This window comes from Lagenorhynchus albirostris, chromosome 8 (assembly GCF_949774975.1).
Source record: "Lagenorhynchus albirostris chromosome 8, mLagAlb1.1, whole genome shotgun sequence".
Taxonomy (NCBI): Eukaryota; Metazoa; Chordata; class Mammalia; order Artiodactyla; family Delphinidae; genus Lagenorhynchus; species Lagenorhynchus albirostris.
The window spans coordinates 54,260,601-54,273,944 of NC_083102.1; the positions used below are offsets into that span (position 1 = coordinate 54,260,601).

At 40.6% G+C, this 13,344-nt stretch overlaps 1 protein-coding gene across 1 annotated transcript in view; it reads left to right on the plus strand.

The window, feature by feature from the left end:
• Positions 1 to 13,344, plus strand: part of CDK14 (cyclin dependent kinase 14) — a 581,983-nt gene that overhangs the window by 242,304 nt on the left and 326,335 nt on the right. The window lies entirely within an intron of this gene.

The following is a 13,344-nucleotide window of genomic DNA, read 5'->3' on the forward strand; positions in this document are numbered from 1 at the left end:
GGGAAGTTGTTCCTGGATCACGGGACCCTGGCAGTGGCGGGCTGCACAGGCTCCCGGGAAAGGACATGTGGATAGTGACCTGTGCTCGCACACAGGCTTCTTGGTGGCGGCAGCGTTAGCGTCCCATGCTTGTCTCTGGGGTCCACGCTGATAGCTGTGGCTCGTGCCCGTCTCTGGAGCTCCTTTCAGCGGCGCTGTTAATCCCCTCTCCTTGCGCACCAGGAAACAAAGAGGCAAGAAAAAGTGTCTTATCTCTTCGGCAGGTCCAGACTTTTCCCTGGACTCCCTCCCGGCTAGCCGTGGTGCACTAACCCCCTGCAGGCTGTGTTCACTCCGCCAGCCCCAGTCCTCTCCCTGCGCTCTGACCGAAGCCCGAGCTTCAGCTCTCAGCCCCTGCCCGCCCCGGCAGGTGAGCAGACAAGCCTCTTGGGCTGGTGAGTGCGGGTTCGCCCCGATCCTCCGTGCGGGAATCTCTCCGCTTTGCCCTCCGCACCCGTTGCTGCGCTCTCCTCCGAGGCTCCGAAGCTTCCCGCCTCCGCCACCCGCAGTCTCTGCCCACGAAGGGGCCTCTAGTGTGTGGAAACCTTTCCTCCTTCACAGCTCCATCTCACGGGTTCAGGTCCCGTCCCTATTCTTTTGTCTCTGTTTTTTCTTTTTTCTTTTGCCCTACCCAGGTACGTGGGGAGTTTCTTGCCTTTTGGGAGGTCTGAGGTCTTCTTCCAGCATTCAGTAGGTTTTCTGTAGGAGTTGTTCCACATGTAGATGTATTTCTGATATATTTGTGGGGAGGAAGGTGATCTCCGTGTCTTACTCTTCCGCCATCTTGAAGCTCCCTGTCATGAGAAATATTTTAACTTTTGATAGATTTTGACCAATCTCCTTTCCCACCCCTATAACATCTGACCTCAAAGAGTATGAGTCTATCTGTTTCCTTACAGCCTTGTCAATATGAAATATTATTTGGATTAATTTGCTCTGAGATTCATGCTTTAGGTTCCCTCCCTGATAATTGCCCCCCTCCCCATTCAGCCCTTTTGTTTGTGCGTTGTGGGTAGGGGCTATCAGGCCATCACGAGCATTGCCTGTAGTTCTGGCAGACGTTAGTCTCTGCAGTTTTATGGGTAGAAGCCTGGCATAATGGTTTGGGAATCAGAGATATGGCTCTTGGCCCAGCTTGCTACCTTTAATAAGTCCATTTTGTTTCTTTATTTCTCATTTTCCTAGGATATAAATATCAGACGTTTAATGCCTACCTGACATTTTTTATCAGTATCTGAGAATGAATTGGAGAAATAGGGGCTAGAGAGGGGAAGTGATGTACCAAATTGTATGGCTTTTGACAGTCTCTCTGGGCCACAAAATTTTACCTGAGAAAAGTGCATCAGTTGGACTAAATGTCCTCCAGAGTCTGTTTAGATCTTTCAGTCAATGAATCTATGTTTGAAACGATGTGAAAAGAAAGTCCTGTGCTGCTAACCTTAAGGGGTTCCTATTCCACCTAGTGGGTCTCATTGGAGCTTTGAGATGAACAATTTGAAATGGATATAATTTCATTTCCGTCTATTCTTCTTTGGTAGTAATTGTGATTTTCCTGTAGTAACAACTTCTTGTTCTCCTTCTAGTCCCCTTTCTTACTCTGTTGGTTTGTGGGACTCATAAAACCCTCTTTGAATTGACTGCTTCCAGTTTCCTCATAATTGTACTTTAGCTCAGGCAATCAAAGTGATGTTGTATTTTTACTCACAAAATATTAATTCAGAGATCACAAATGTAGAGGCTCATCAAATAACAGGCTGAAAGAGCCTCTATCACTTTGGGGGAGAAAGGAGGATGGGGAACCATTATAGTGATGTCTTGTGTAAGGGGCCAGTTGTGTAGCTCCAGACACAGAACATTTACCCACATCTGTTATTTCTGAAGAGCCAAAGTTGTGCATTTTATATGAAATCCTCCAATTTTTAAATACTTCATAAATATCTAAGACATTGCACAGACCAAACAAACCAAGTCCGTGGGTTGGATTTGACTCTGCTGTAAACCCACGTATGGTTGAGAACATCTTCTTCCTTTTCTCATTGCTACCACCTTATTGCTTATGAACTTATCTCACGCTGGGTAAAAGTGTTAGGATGTAATTTTAGTTTCTAATATGAGTTTTTAGAAATAAATTACAGTTTCAAACACATCTTGTACCATCTTTCCATAATCTGAAATATGAGTGGAAATAAATAAAATGCCTTTTTACGTAGAGCATTGTATATAGCATTTTGCCTACTTACGAAGGGAAAACTCCTAATAACACCCTGTAAGAGGTTTCTTTGCTTCTTTTTAAATTCAGTGAAATATATAGCCTCAGTGTGTTTGTCAGTTATTACAAAACTGAGAGTGGATTTATTTTGATCCACATATCCAGGCTGAACTAAACACATTATAAAAAGATAACCAATCCATAGCAGAGCGCAATCCTAAGAACTTGCGTTGCTGGCGGCGACTTATGGAAGATCATTTAAGGATTTTATTTTTCTTGTTCATGCATACATTATTCAAGCTGCACTTAATAGGCATCTTCTATAAACTCAGCACTGCATTGAGTGCTATGAGCACAGCAGGATTGAGAGCAAATCATATTGTGAGTGGGGGTTACAGACAGGTGGAGATAGGTCATCAGGTAATTATAACACTGGGACAGGACAACTCAAGGTGCTCAGGGACTGATAGAAAACACTTCTAACTTGAGCTTGGGGTCAGCAGAGACTTCCAAAGGAGGTGATAGCTAAGTTAAGATCTGAAGACATGGTAGGGATGTGTGAGGCTCAGAGGCTATGGGGGAGGGAGCAGAAGAGCCAACATCCCAGAGGTCTGAGAGGAAGTGGTGAATTGGAGATCTCTAGGAAGCGCTGCATAGCTGGAATTCACAGTGTGGAGGGCGTTGGAGCAGCTGGGGGCGTGGGGAGCTCCATCAAGAGCCCTATTGCGCAGGTCCTTGGCAGTCCTGTTAAGGAGCCATTGAAAGATTTCAAGAAGAGAAGTGACTTGATCAGATAAAGGCGATTTAAAAAAGCCAAGTTGAACAGCATTTCTCCCCCAGCTTTCTTCTTCTTACTCTCTTTTGAAACCTCTGTAGTCCAGGTGGTGTTGCTACAAGTGAAGAGTTGTGCAGATATGTCTGTCATATCTGATGTTCTTCTAGTCTTCTTAGCTTCAGGTTTTTCTGCCCCCAACACCTGGGAAGATACAAAGATAAAGGGAAACCACAATCACAGCAAAACACTAGGAATGAAGAGGAGGAAACCAAGACAATGAGAGTGGATAATGCTTACTTTGACAGAAACAGAATCCTCCTGTATCAGGAGTCAGGGGGCCAGGGTTTGAATCCTATGACCACACTTCTGTGTATTATTATAGTTTCCTCAATTGTCAAATGAAGGGTTGGATTTAGATGCTTTTGAAGATGACACTCACTTTGAAATTCTATGAGGACTGTTTGAATTGTGTGTGATGATTCAGTCACCCTGTATTAAGTTAAACAGAGATGTCTTTAATGCACTAAGGTTTTATATATATGTGTGTGTATGTGCTTGTGTATGATGTATATGAAACAAGATGAAGTTTTATTAAAAAGGGAAATATGGGTCAAAGGAGGTAAAATACATTTGAGAAAATGGCAGTCACGCTAATCATGGGTGGATGTTCTCCATAGTCCTCAGGAGTTGCCTTCATGTATGGAAAGGCAGGTTGTATGAGCAGGAGCTATTGTTGGTACCAGTCACAAGTGTACACCTTGAAAAGACACTAACAAAAACCCTCCACAGTCACAACATTTGAGGCTCAAATGTTGAGCCTACCTTGATAAATGCAGGGCCAAATTATCCCTTCCCCGAGTTCCTCTGGCTGGTGGTGGTGGAGACAGAGATACAAATTTCCTAGAAAATTTGACACCATGGTACTAGTTTTCTTTCCCTTTGTCATTTTCTTGCATGGCTTTTTTTTTTTTTTTAACTATAGTGACAGTCTGAAGTTACCTTGCTAATTTAGAAACATAAAATATATCATGTACAACTTACTTGTCTTTTACTTGACTTGTATAGTTATCACAGTGGTTAGTGTTTTATCTTAAGCAACTGTGATACATTGCATGAAATCTAATACTTCTAAGATGTTGCCAGTTTCTGACAAGTAGTGACTTTAAAAAGATGAGACTAATAAAAATTTTAAAAGTTACTATTTTTGTACTGAAGTGACTTCCCTAGTGTAGAAGAGACTTAGAAGTTTCTTATTTTCAGAAAAGTTTGGGAACTGCTCCCCAAACTCATTAAATACCATTTTGCATAAACAGTTTTATTATCATCATCATAGGATTCTGAATACTGAACACTTAAGATGTCACTCTACCTTTTATAGGTATGTTTGTTTTCCTGTCTTGTTTTCATGTATTTCCAAATATAGAAAAGTCTCCTTCAAATGCTGCCATAGCTGAGGTTATATGAAACAAGAGAGCAGTGAGAGCTCTCAGAGATGGCGTTTGCCAGTCCTGCCTCCATGCAGTTGGAAGGCAATTCCTGAATGAATCCTTAATTGCTTTTTTTAAGTATCTTGTAAAACTCCTGAACATGTACGTGGTGCTAGAGCCGGCCAAATGTTGTGTCATTAGCAGCTGAGCATCATCGGACGTTGAGCAGGAGGGAGCACTGGTGGGAGGGAAGCAATCTGGGACTCGTTGTGTTAGCGACCTTCCCAGAAGTGGCAGAGCTCACTTTGCTGAGTTGAACTTGGGTTCCCGCCTGGGCCACCATGGATCACAGGCCGCATGAAGGAATTCAAGGCTTCGTCCAGGCCTAGGGACAGCTGGCTCAGTTCTGTCCTGGGGAGGTAGAAGTGAAGGTGACGTGACTGCCTGAAGGTGAACTAATTCTGTGAGAAACATGGTGCTCTGGGGCTGTGCACTTTCCACTGAGTTATGCTCTCATTTGTCATTTTTATAGCTTTGACTTTGTTATTCAGTCAAATGAAGTGGTATTATGTTTGAAATTTCAAGTCAGGGGATATTCAAGGGTAGGAATTAACCCCAACCAAGATTCATATTCATTCAGTCTTCACTTCTCTTCCTTCTTTGCTCATAATCTGTTTACAGTATCTCCAGACCTGCTGATTGTATCTGTTTATCAAAGCACTGGTTCTGAGGCAGTATGTATTGCAGACATTTTACATAAAACTTTACTCTTTCACAGATATTAGAAATTTTTGTGGGATTGAAAAGGTCTTATTACCATGACCTTAACATTTTATTCATGTTGCAAATATGAGCTCACAGTTTGGGGGTTTTTGAAATGCAGGAGAAAATCCGCACACATCAAATACCATCAAATTTTCAGAATAAAGAATTCTGTCTTCTAGCCCAAGAGTTTATATTTTTCAGTGGAATCTATCTCACTGGCTGTGTGCATGTGTGTGTGTGAGAGAGAGAGAGACACACGCACAGAGACAGAGACAGACAGAAGTAGATACTAGGTAAATGAAATGATTGATTGAATGGTTGTTTCTATTGATTTGCTTGTGGAACAGTGAGTAAATTGCAGTGTAACTAAGTGCATAAAGAGACACACACACTCACTCCGTAAGTATGTTACCCATTCCTATATAACAAAACCATAACATAGCAGTGATTTTTAAACTTTAGAATACGTAAGGATTGAATAGAAAGCTTTGTGGAAATACAGCATATAAGTTTCATGGGAACAAAAGTGTTGTCTGTGTTTCTCCTGTGCTTAGTGATTGGCACATGGGAGATATTAAGTATTTGTTGGATGATTCTTGGGCCCCACCCCCATCAATTTGGCTTTGGTAGGTTTGGGATAGGACCTGATGCATTGGCATTGATATCAGGCGCCTCAGTTGACTTTGATGTGGGTGGTTGAAGGACCACACTTTGAGAAGCACCTCGTGGCGGGCCTGTGGCTGTGGCTGTGAGGTGGAGGGGGTGGAACCTCCTGTGTCTGCAAAATTGCCCTGCTCTGTGGAGGAGCCTGATAGTGACTGACTGGTGTCTCTCAAGGTCAGGCCCTTAGGCACTGGGACTTGCAGCCATGGCAAGGAATATATTTTCTGATTTTCAACTTATCTTATTTTTGTAAAAGAATATGGGCTTCCCTGGTGGCGCAGTGGTTGAGAATCTGCCTGCTAATGCAGGGGACACGGGTTCGAGCCCTGGTCCAGGAAGATCCCACATGCCACAGAGCAACTAGGCCCGTGAGCCACAACTACTGAGCCTGGGCGTCTGGGGCCTGTTCTCCACAACAAGAGAGGCCGCAACAGTGAGAGGCCCACACACCGTGATGAAAGTGGCCCCCGCTCACCACAACTAGAGAAAGCCCTCGCACAGAAATGAAGACCCAACACAGCCAAAAATAAATAAATTAATTAATTAAAAAAAAAAAGTAACAAATGTTCAAGTACAATTGGTGTCTTTAAAAAGAAAAAGAATACAATAATAGCTATTCACATAGTTTCATGTAAGGAGAGGTTGTTTAAGTCTAGTCAAACAGAGATAACTATTATGATACAAATGTTTATTCTTCTTCACCAGAATACATAAGGGGCTTGGTGCCAAACCACATTATCTTTTTTTTTAATTATTGCGTACTTTGTAGTATTCTTACTGACTGTACATGTAACCCACTGTAACAAAGTATAAAATAGTTCAAATAAAGTAAATTGCCTAACAGCTTTTCAGCCTAGTTTTTACAGCCAGACAAAAAACAACTCTTGCGTTGTCAAGTCTTCCAGGAACCCTCGGCTCCTAAATGGTCTCTTTCCTGCCTAAAGACAGTCCATGGAGCATAACTACCACTATCGCCAGCCCTGTTGCTTGGCAAGATGTGTTTCTGCTGAAGTTATTAGTGAGATGTTTACACTTGAGAAGAACCACATCTCGCATTCATGTACTGCCTACATATGTGTGGATCTTTCCACTGGCAAATCGGAACAAGATTAGCTAGAGCACGGAAAGGCAGCTGGTGGCTCATTTACAGGTTCAACTGGGAGTAATTGGAGACAAAACTAGGAATCTTTGCAACGAGTAAATTAATCTTAATGCGGGGAAGTAACCATTTAGACGAGAAATGGTTTCAACATTTTTTTTTTTTTTTTTTTTTTTGCGGTACGCGGGCCTCTCACTGTTGTGGCCTCTCCGGTTGCGGAGCACAGGCTCCGGACGCGCAGGCTCAGCGGCCATGGCTCACGGGCCCAGCCTCTCCGCGGCATGTGGGATCTTCCCGGACCGGGGCACGAACCCGTGTCCCCTGCATCGGCAGGCGGACTCTCAACCACTGCGCCACCAGGGAAACCCCCAGTTTCAACATTTTTGATTAATGTGTGACATGAGTGCAAATTAGAGGCTGACACAGGGCGTGTCACGTTCCAGAACAGGAAAATAGACCCTTATAATGCAAGGATTTGCACCAGTACCTTCATGAAGAGGAATTAGTGGTGAAGGATCACACTGTAGTTATAATGATTCATTATTGTAGCTGCACATTAATTGTGTAAACATCAGTGTAGCTTTTATAGTGTTATTTCAGTTCTCTTTAGCCAATCCACTCTAATAAAGAACTTTTCCAGGTATCTCTTTTATTATAAAAGGAATATATCTTTATCATAAACAATTCAAATGATATAGAAAGGTACTCATACAAAATTAAATTGTTTCTATATCCCTCCCCTCATCTATAACCATAGTTTGATGAACAGATTCTTCCTTTTTTTTTTCTTTCTATTCAGAGTCAATTCTTGGCTGATTAATTGAATATTAATAATTAAATGAATAATAATTGAATATTAACAGTGGGAAGAGTAACCATGCATTTGTGAAGAATTTAAAATTGCTTTGAACCGGGTAAACTCTATTAGGTTGAACCACTCGAAATTTCTGTGTTAGTTAGGTCAAAGATGTCAAATATTGGCAGTTTCACGTGGTTAAGCTATACTGTTAGAGGAACCTGTTCTCAGAGTGATTTAGCAAGCTGTGAGTGTGGTCCTATGAGGCTGCAACATGGAAATAGCCCCCAGCTGACTGCTCTTTGCCAGTAGTCAAGTGGTGGATGCACAGGGAGTGATGGCAGAGCGGCTGGCTGAGGCTGTAATTCCAATACCACTTTTCAGGTCTGTGATGGGGAAATTAGGAGGGGAGCAGAGCAGGGGGGATATGCAGTGGGACTGAAGTTCTGTCCATCCTCAAATAGAAAACCTCAGCTACGGAGCAAGTAAAAACAGTAGACTTTGTGGCGGATAGAAAACAAGTTATGTGATATGTATAAAGTATTCCTGACCTTTTGTATTATCTTTCCACATTTGGATAGCATGTGGTGAACAAAAAACATGTCTCTAAATCCTTCATGTGATTTTAGCTAAGTTAAGTTTATTCGACATCACATGTGTTTTAACCTTGTGTTTTGGATTAGCTGTGACCTCTTTCCCCATAACAAAGAGTTGACTCTTTTGTATGTATGTATGTAAAAGTATAAAAAGTAAAAATGGAGTCAAAGATACAATTCCATTTTTTAACCTGATTTGCTTACCTTTTCATTTATTAGTTTATGGTTGTGTGTGTGTGTGTGTGTGTGTGTGTGTTTATCAGATCAGATCTCATTTAGGGGAAGGTCCAGAAATGTGTAGAACTACAGCATTTCTCCTAGTATGTAGCCACAGTGGGCAACATACCTTCTGGAACCATGCATAAGTTAACCTGGAGCTTCGTATTGGTTTTCAGGGCAGGCACAAGTGCCTTTCTCTGTCTAGACCACCTCCTCATCACAGACACAGTTAAACAAGCACTTTTGTCTTTCTCTGTGTATTTTGTTGTTGTTGTTCACCCTTGTATTTCCCATTCAGAATATTTTCACTATGAAAATATTCAGAATCCACTAGCAAGTAAGTGAGAAGTAGAACTTATTGAAATAAGGAAAAAGATACATTTGGAGTTTGGTATTAACATATACACACTACTATATATTATATTGATAGATAAACAACAAGGACCTACTGTATAGCACAGGAAGCTATACTCAATATCTTGTAATAACTTATAATGGAAAAGAATATGAAAAAGAATGTATAACACACACATATATGTATAACTGAATCACTTCACTGTACACTTGAAACTAACACAACATCGTAAATTAACTATACTTCAATTTAAAAAAGAAAGTATACTATTATTTCTAGTATAAAGTGAATTTCAGCAGCCTTAGAGCTATCTAGCTGTGGACTTCAAGGAAAGGTTTATGTCTGTTGTGGTTGTAGCTTGAAATACAGTTGGCTTCTTGGGTTTAATAGGTAGTAATCTTTGTCTTCTAGAAAAATCAAGTAGCAGCCCCTCAGCAGCCCCTTTTACCCCACTGAAAAAGAAAACATAAAAATGATGAGAGGAAAACGTGAATGCACTAGTTCTTCCCAGAGGCTAAGGGAGAGTGAGCAAGGATGGGTTGTGATTACTTGTGATCTCTCCTTTCCTGGTAGTAGGATGTCAAATAATGACCTACAAGACTGTTGGAAATAGTAAAGAAGGGTTTTATTTTAATCATGATGAGATTAGCATTTAGAAGAAATTTAACTCTTCCACCTCAGAGTGGAAACCTAGGATGTTTATTCTGAAAGTGGGAGATCAGGGTTTCTATATGCCTTCAGACAGTGGGTGTCTGAATCCTGCTACTGCACTAAGGGAGGACTCCCTTTGTCCGCCTGTCCTACTGGGACTTTGTCAAAGGCAGTTATCTTTATGAGCAAGTGTTTTTCTGTTTCTGTATTTCGACATCACAGCCCCAGAATTATTGTTAGCATTTTTACCCTCACCCTTAATTACAATTCTTTTATGTCGTGTACGTTTGTACCTTTTCAAGCCTCACTGGTGAAATGAATTTAAAATGTTTGCCATATGTTTGCTTAAAACTTGTGGGGAAACGAAGCGTGCTAGAATTACTAACGCCAGTGTTACAGGATTTGTTTTGTATGTAAACGATGAGAAAATAACGTGGTATATTTGAGATATTATTAGGATGACATGGAGTAGTATTTTGACAGTGCTTGTCTTGAAAAGGGAGACATACTGGCTCTAGGACTTGTAGGTGTTAATCGCTGGACCGACTTGGCAGCCCAGGAGACTCACTTGCCTTGGTAACAGCAGGAGTGATAGTATCTCGCACCTGGCTTGGAGCAGCGGCTGTTGCCTTGGCAGCCTCCAAGTTAGTCAGGTCTGTCACCTACCCTCATGTTGGTAGATATTGTGGTTGGTTTTCTGCCCTTCAATGTCATTTTTCTGCCATCAGCTTTGAAATTAGTGGCTTTAGACTTTTCCAAATACAAATTTGTTATGTTAATCTCAAAAGAAAAAGCGCTTATTTTCAAATACAGTTCTTGGTAGTTATTTGACTGATAGTGTGGTTTTAGCAGTGTATGTAAATATAGTTAGAAATCTAAAATCTGTAATAATTGAGAGTTAATAGAACGAAATGTGGAGGCTTTGAGTCTTCATGTAGAAATGGTCAAAAATGTAATGTAGGGCTTCCCTGGTGGCGCAGTGGTTGAGAGTCCGCCTGCCGATGCAGGGGACATGGGTTCGTGACCCGGTCTGGGAAGATCCCACATGCTGCGGAGCGGCTGGGCCCGTGAGCCATGGCCGCCGAGCCCGCGCGTCTGGAGCCTGTGCTCCGCAACGGGAGAGGCCACAACAGCGAGAGGCCCACGTACCACACACACAAAAAATGTGATGTAAAAAATGACATGACTTTTTTGCTATAATATTGGTCATCATCAGGAAGATGTATTTTTTCCCCTGGATAAATAATGGCAGAGAATTGATTTTACTGAAATTGTAGGGAAAACACAATGGGAAATGATGGATGTGAAGATGTTACTTTGAGAAACAGTTTAGGTCTAAATGGTAAGAGAGGAAAGGCGGCAATGGGAGAAAAGTAAAAAAAAAAAAAACAACAACAAACGATTCTCTGGGGATGGGATATTCAATGAATTGTAAGCTTCAGTACCTTTTTGGAGTTGTTGCTGATAAGTATCATCACTGAATTTGACAAACTGAAGGGATAACTTGAAAAATGAAATCAGACAGGATTACAAAAGATACTATATCTTTCCAAAACTTGCCTCACAAAGCTAGGTTCCTTTCATAAACATAATATTCATTAGGTCCTTTATTCATTTCATTTATGCATATTCGTGCACAGGCTAGGTGTGAAGTACTGTACCTGACCATCACTTCCAAATACCCTGTTGTGGTTTGCAATCTTGATCTTTGAGGATGAGTCTGCCTCAGAAGACTAGCGTAGGTCCAAGTGTCCCTTTTAAAACTTGAGCACATGTGCAGTTGGTTCCCCAACGGATTAATGATTAATGCCTGGGGATTAGCTATGTAATAAAGCTTTACTTGTTTGAGGCTGACGGTTGAATAATGAAAATATTAAATATTTGAATAATTAAAAGAAGGAAGATTGTAAATTATTGGAATTAACGGTACTAAACTCTATCGTACGTCTATGTAGTGGTTGTTTCTTCGAAGTTTGTGTGCTGTGATTTTATTGTTATTGTTATTTTTAGTAATTATTTTCTCATGAGTGCTAATTTACAAAGCTCAGATAAAATAAATTTGTAGATATTTTTACTATAAGGTTTTTAGTGTGTAAAACTAACTTGCCCACGGCAGATATATGTGAGGCGGAAGAGAGGGCCTCCCCATGATAGTTAGCTTAGACCTCTCTGGCTTTGGACGACACGCTGATGCTGCTGATTCAGTTTCAGAGGAAACACACTTCTTGTTGTCTTCTGGTGTTGGAACCAGCCACACCAAGTATTCTCAGTCTGAATGGCCTTCTCTGGATCAATTAAGTGTTTGTTGAAGTTCATCTTTGGATTAAAGATATATTATATTGTCCTGAAATAGGTTTACCTGGTGAAGACAGTGGAAATTCATAGCAATAATAACTCTAAAAACAGGAGCTCACATTAATTGGGGTCATATGAGAATGTAACAGTCTACAGGCTTTGTCTTTGCCTTCTCTGGGGACTGCCCAGTATAGCTTCTTTACATGATTATTCCATATCTAAAATACCATTTTATTTCAGTAAAATATTAAACAATCTAAACTTGCTTTTTCTTTGAGTATGTTAAAACATAGATATATCTTTTTACTTTTTAAAATAGACTTAAGTTTTTAGAGCAGTTTTAAGGTTCACAGCAAAATGGAGTGGAAAGTACAGAGAGTTTTCATATACTCCGTTCCCTACCCTCCACCCCAATCCTCCTCTACTATCAACATGTGTCATCAGAGTGGTACATCTGTTACAAGCGATGCTCCTACCTTGACACGTGATTATCACCCAAAGTCCAGAGTTTACAGCAGGGTTCATGCTTTGTGTTATAAATCTCTTTTTAAAGAGGTGGTCTTGCAGTATTATTATCAAGAGTTCGAGGTTTGTCCAGGGCCACCTGTGCTTTTAACTAGGTTCTCAATAAATATTTCATGAATAAATGAGCAGTTACAAGTTCCTGACAGAACACACACACAAAAATGTGTTTTGTGTTTCTTTTTTCTCTTCAGGTTGTATACCAAAAACCAAAATCGAAGACACGGTGCTACTAAAATAATTAACAATGATAGAGGAAGCTTCTGTTCTTTGAGTATTCTACCTGAATGGCCATTGGTGTAGGCCAAAAGAAAAAAAATATAAAAAGATATATCATATGAACACTGATCAGAGTCAAGCTGGAGTGGCTGTGTTAATATCAGACAAAACACTTCAGAGTAAAGAAAATTACCAGGGACAAAGAGATGCATTATTATCTTGGTAAAAGGGGCCAATTCACAAAGAAAACATAACAATCTTAAATGTATATATAGTAAACTACAGAGCTTCAAAGCACACAAAGCAAAAACTGGCAGAACTCAAATAAGAAATTGACAGATTGCCAGTTGCAGTTGGGGGTGTCAACGTCCCTCTCTCAGTCATTGATAGACCCACTATTCAGAAAAATCAGCAAATACATACTGTAGAAGAATTCAATGATACCAGCAACCAACAGGCTCTAATCGACACTTATAGAACTCTCCATCCAATATCAACAGAATATATCTTTCATACATATGGAGATAAACCATATGCTAGGTAACTAAACAAACCCAAATTTAAAACAATTGAAATCAAACCAAGTATGTTCTCTGACCATAATGGAATCTAACTAAAGATTAATAACAAATAACAGGTGAATTAATTTGAGTTAACTTAATCTAAATGAAAACCTTGTTCCTCTGCCCTTGATTCTGAATTGTTATTGGCTTG